Genomic DNA, 6,148 nt, shown 5'->3' with positions numbered 1-6,148 from the left:
ATCAGCTATGGAATTTGACTCAAAAGGGGAAAATGATATAAATTATGTGGAGGATAAACGTTGTTTCCAGCAGTAGAGACATTCTTGGGAAATACGAGGAAGAAATTATAGGAACATAGTGAAACAGAGCTACGGAAATAAAAAAGGATATTTTTTTAAAGAATTGCAGTTTTCTATTTTAGGCATTGGTTTCAGCCAAGGTAGTTGGTAATCAGGAATGTTGAGAACTGAATTAGAAAAAGTCTGAAAAGCCCAAGATATAATTTGTAAGGCTGCCCAGAATCACCTTACTGGTGAGAGAGGCGGCATATAAATATAGTAAATATAAATAAATAAATCTTCCAACCCATTCTCTAGTGCAACTCAATTTTAAGTTGAGTTTAAGTTAAGTTTAAGTATTAAGAGAAATTATAAGCCACAATCGCAGAAATGAATGTTTTAGAAATATTTGACAATAGAAACAGGCATATCTGTGTGTATGTGTAACACTTGTCACAGATACAGAGTTTCACAACATTTTCATATTATGACTTCATCAATTACAGAAGCTAATTGCTGATTAGTTTAAAATCATGAAAATGATGGTTTCTCAAAAGTTTTTCAACTACAAATGTCCAGTAGTATCATATGCCCCAAGGGCTAATTTTAAGGAATAGTTAATACTAAATATCTGTATGGAAGAGTTCATAAAAATGAGATACACACTGAGCAATTTCTCTACTAAAGTTTTCTAATGTCATTTAAGAAGCTGTGGTAACTATCCTGGCAGGATGCGTGAATATTGCATGCTAAGCAATGCAATAGGTGTAGCCCCTGAGAACTCCTTTGAATAATCTTTTTTTAAAAATGTAAGACATAGACCATGCCACAGATTTCAGTCAAATGGCAGATGATACTGGTAGCAACACAACCAGCCTTGAAACACGAATATGTGAGTTATGTTTAAAGGGTGGGTTAATTTAGTTATGGGTGACCCTCAAATATTAATTTGGGAAAAGGCTGCTGCACTAAAACTGAATAGCTGCTATTAAGTTGAATAGTCTTGACTGAGTTAGAGAAATAGTATCATTTACTACAAAATAGCTTCCTCTTGCGTGAATTAGTTATCTATATTAAGGGGCAGAGTCTGTGTAAAGCCAATATGAAAACTGTATGCTAATAAAAGTTTTCTTTTCCCGACACAATGAGAGGCAATTTAAATCTAAATGTTTAAGGAAGAAAGCAGCCTGTACTTGACCCCTCTCAGGAAGGCAATGAAAGGGATAGAAGATGTGAAAGGTTACACAGTTGGAAATGGAATCCATATGATGAACTAGCTGGAACTGCTTATTCCCTTAACTAGAGTTTAATAATTTTTAATTGAAAATGCAACTAAAATGACTGGAATGGGCTTATCTTTTTTTCTGCACATTTATTTATTTTTAAATAATAAATAAATGTGCATGTAAATAAAAACATTTCTATGGTTATATTTTATTTAAAAGATATTTAACAATAAAACATTGATGAGATATTTTGCAGATTTGCAGGTCAGCATCTAACATGATGGTTGTAGTGACATGGGTTAGAGTGCCTATGTCTAGTAAGAGCTGGGGCTTCCAAAGAAGCTGAAGTTAATGAAAGACATGTAGCATTCTGTGAAAGGGCTGATTTTTTTGTGAAAAATCAGTGTTGTATATCAACTGGTTGTGCTGTTGTCAAGAAAATGGGCGTTGGTACCTACCTGATACGCCTCTTCTCTGACTGTTGGGCACGGCAGTCAGGATGGGTGGAGACTAGGTTGAGCTTGATTGGACCGGGTCTGCAGATTGAAAGAAGTCCCTCCTCCTGGCTGTAGCTGTCAGTTTTGAGACGAGGGAGTAGCTGCAGAAGACGTGTCTAGGACGATAAAGAAGAACATTAGGATCCCCGCCCCTCCCTGAGGTAGACTATGCCAGGGCCGGCCCCATGTAGGGTGGGGCTGACTGCCGTGCCCGACAGTCAGAGAAGAGGCGTATCAGGTAGGTACCAACACCCATTCTCCTGTAGTCGGGCACGGCAGTCAGGATGGGACATACCAAAGCCAGGTGTCCATTCGGGAGGGAGCCGGCCGGCCCGGAACTAGGAGGCAGCTTGGACCTGCTGAAGAACCCGTCGACCAAATGCTGCATCCGCCGAAGCGAATTTGTCCAAGTGGTAGTGGCGGATAAATGGGGTCGGGGAGGCCCAAGTTGCCGCCCGACAGATCTAGTCAATGGAAGCCCGGGTGGACCAAGCCGCCGAAGTGGCCGCGCTCCGAGTGGAATGAGCGGTGACGTTGCGTGGGACTGGAAGGGAGCGAACCTCATAGGCAGTTGAAATGCAGGCTCTAATCCAACGACCCAGCTGGTTGAAGAAATCTTCGATCCCAAAGACGCCGGCAGGAAAGACACAAACAATGCATCGGAACGCCTGAAAGATGCTGTACGAGATATATACACCTTAATGGCCCGATGGACATCGAGGGTGTGCCAACGTCTTTCCAGGGGATGGCAAGGGGAAGGGCAGAAATTTGGGAGCACCACCTCTTGTGCTCGGTGAAAAATGGAATTAACCTTCGGGATGAAGGAGGGGTCTAGTCTCAGCACCACCCTATCCTGGTGAAATAGGCATAGCTCTTTACGAATGGAGAGGGCCGCCATCTCCGAAATTCGTCGGGCGGAGGTAACTGCTACTAGGAAGGCCACCTTAAAGGAAAGATGCCTGAGGGAAACCTCATGAAGTGGTTCGAAAGGAAGACCAGTGAGCGTCGCCAGAACCGTTGGTAAGTCCCAGGAAGGGTATCTGTGAACTGTAGGTGGCCTAATGTTGGAGGCTCCACGTAGAAACTGACGAATGAGTGGATTCTTGGAGATAGGTTCCGTCGAGGAGCCAGATAAGACGGTAGAAAGAGCTGCCACCTGGCACCGTAACGTATTGGGTGATAGACCAGAAACAAAACCGTCTTGGAGGAACTCTATAACCAGCGTGACAGAGGCAGATGAAGGTGGCTGGTGGTGTCTGCTACACCACAACGAAAAGGCCTTCCAGGTAGCTTCATAAATACGGGCAGTTGAAGCCCGCCAAGATGCCTGAATCGTGGATATGGCCCCCGTGGAGAGAGGAAGATTGGTTAGGAGGCTCCGCTCAATCTCCACGCGGCGAGCTGGAACCAGTGTGGATCCGGGTGTTCTAGTTGCCCTTGAACCAGGGCCATTTGACCGTCCGGAATTCGCCACGGGGCCTGCACCGAGAGAGACTTGAGGTCGGCGAACCAGGGGCGTCGATTCCAGAAGGGAGCAATCAGTATTACCTCTGCCCGCTCCAGTAGTAGCTTCCACAACACTCTGGGTATGAGATTGACCGGAGGAAAAGCGTACAACAGTTGATTGGACGGCCAAGGAGTCCGCAGAGCGTCTACCGCTTCCGCTCCCGGACACGGAAACCTGGTAAAGAAGCGCGGGAGTTGGTGATTGGTCGCACTGGCGAAAAGGTCCACCGTTGGTTGACCGAAGCGGTGGGTCACCTCTTGAAATAGCTGGGGAGGGAGCGACCACTCCGTGTTGTCCATTGTCGACCGACTGAGCGCGTCGGCCGTCCGGTTCTGGGCCCCCGAGATGTGCGCTGCCCGTAAAGAGGCCAAGTGTCTTTCCGCCCAGAAACCTAGGCGTTGAGCTTCCCGCATCAGGGCCTTGGAACGGGTCCCCCCGAATCTGTTTACATGCGCTTTGGCAGTTACATTGTCCGTTAGAACAAGGACATCTCGGTGGAGGACGAGATTTCGGAAGGCCTTTAACGCGAGGAAGATAGCCCGAAGTTCGAGCACATTGATATTCATCTGTTGTTCCTGGAGGGACCAAAGCCCCTGTGCCAGGTTTGGGTCCAAGTGAGCACCCCAGCCGGACAAACTGGCATCCGTCATGAGAAGAAGGGGCTGAGGTTCCTGAAATCTGGTGCCTTTGAGAATTGCCTCCGAAGTCCACCAGGAGAGAGAGTGGAGGACAGGATGAGGCAGAACCAAACTTGTGGCCGATGTGTCCCTATGCGAGCGTTGAAATGGAAGTAGTAGCCATTGTAAATCCCGGCAGTGCAAACGAGCCCAAGGGACAATACCCAAGGTCGAGATCATTTTACCAAGGAGGCGAGATAATGAAAGGATGGAAGATGACCTCTGTCCGCGTATACGGACCACCAGGTTCCTCAGGTTTTCAATTCGGTCAGGTGATAGAGAAACCTCTGATGACAGAGTATCAATCACCCAGGTGCTGAATGCGGGTGGCAGGCATTAAGTGGCTTTTATCCCAATTAATGGAAAACCCATGCTCCTGGAGGATCTGCAGGGTGGTATTTATATCTGACTGCGCTTGCTGCCGTGATTGGGATAAAATGAGAACATCATCTAAATAGAAGGAAATTCTAATCGGGATGGATGAGATGTAGCCCATAAGGGCCGCCATTATTTTAGTAAAGGTTCTAGGGGCCGAGGACAAACCAAATGGGAGGGCCCTGTACTGATAATGTTTATTATTATAACAGAAGCGGAGAAACTTACGATGATCGGGGAGGATGGGAACGTGGAGGTAAGCTTCTGTTAAGTCTATAGAAGACAAAAAAATCGCCTTCTCGTATACCAAGTAAAATAGTTTGCAGGGAATGCATCTTGAACCGGCAGTATGTTATGTACCGGTTCAATGATTTCAAATCAAGGATTGGACGCCAGCCTCCAGAAGCTTTTTGCACCAGAAAAAGGCAGGAATAAAAGCCTTGGCCCCATTCGTTAGAAGGGACCGGCTGAATGGCCCGAATAGATAATAAGTGGTGGATGGCAGCTTCCACCTGGGCCCTTTTAAGGTTATTAAGGGAGACTGGACAACGTAAAAATCTGCTAGGGGGAATGGAAACAAATTCTAGTGAAAGACCAAATTTAATAGTATTCTTTACCCAAACATCGGTCACCGAGGTCTCCCATGAAGGGAAGAAAAGAGCCAAACAGCCACCAAGCCATGAAGGCCCGAGACCCTTAACTGACCCTTCGGAAGGGGCGCCCCCTACCTCCACGGGGAGCCCTCCTGGGGGGAAATCTAGATCCCTGTCTGACCTGGTTATCTTGATTGAAGGTTCCTCTTTGCTGGTAGGAACGATGAGACCTCTGTTGATAATAGCCTGAGTCGGAGCCACGAAAGGACTGAGGCCGAAAGGATCCAGATGAACGGTTATCCGATCGACGAGACATTGCAGGTAAAATCTTCCGGTGGTCCCTGGTCTCGATAAGAAGGGGTTCCAGGGAAGCCCCAAAGAGCTTATCGCCCACGAATGGAGATGAAGCCAGGCGCCACTTGCTGCGAACGTCAGCTTGCCAGGATCTTAACCAGAGTAACTGACGAGCGGTAACTGCAGAACCAATGGCCTTGGCGGAAAATCTAGCGGCATTCAAGGTGGAGTCAGCCGAAAATTCCACCGCAGCCAATATTTTGTTAATATCCTGATGCGCTCAAACATCCGACGGAGAAATGCGGCCCTGCAGTTGCTTTAACCAAAGAATTGACGCTCGGTTAAAGAAGGATGCTGCTGACGTCGCCTGGACTGACCAGGCCGCCGCCTGGTGGCCCTTAATAAGAGTCCGCTCAGCCCTACGTTCTTCTGGGTGAAGAGATTCCTCTGCCGGTCCTGAAAATGGAGAGGACGAGGATAGAGCCGCCACTGGGGCATCCACAACTGGGATCTGCAAGAGAGAAGCATAATCCACCGCCAAATTATACAAACGTCTATCCAAACTATTTGGAATTGGGCCAGTACTGGGATTTTTCCATTGCCTTTGCAACACATCTGCAAAAAGTTTAGGGGCCGGAACAATTTCCGTTTGTACCGTAGGTTCCTCAAATAGAGCAGAAGAAGTAACTGGCGCCTCTGTCTGAGGCTGAGATTTAGTAACTGGAAGGCCCAACCCCGTTGTAATCTGGGCTTTATGCAATAATGAGCAAAACATCTGAGGGAGGAACAGGCCCACAAAGGAGGGTTGGTCGGGCTCTAGTCCCTCATCCTCAGACAAATCTTGATCAATAATGGCCTGTTCCTCGTCCCCTGAAAGGGATCCCTGACTGTTTCTAGATGGGGAAACAGCTCGTTCTGGATTGTGAGATGAAGCCTGCAA

The 6,148-nt window shown here is 47.2% G+C and overlaps 1 long non-coding RNA gene across 1 annotated transcript in view; it reads right to left on the bottom strand.

Moving 5' to 3' along the window:
- Positions 1 to 6,148, bottom strand: part of LOC148115517 (uncharacterized) — a 29,653-nt gene that overhangs the window by 13,455 nt on the left and 10,050 nt on the right. The gene's annotated exons all lie outside the window — the stretch shown is intronic.

Source organism: Pantherophis guttatus, chromosome 2 (assembly GCF_059756535.1).
Source record: "Pantherophis guttatus breed Tessera chromosome 2, ASM5975653v1, whole genome shotgun sequence".
Lineage (NCBI taxonomy): Eukaryota > Metazoa > Chordata > Lepidosauria > Squamata > Colubridae > Pantherophis > Pantherophis guttatus.
The sequence above is the reverse complement of the archived record's forward strand: the minus strand, read 5'-3'. Positions and strand labels throughout refer to the sequence as shown.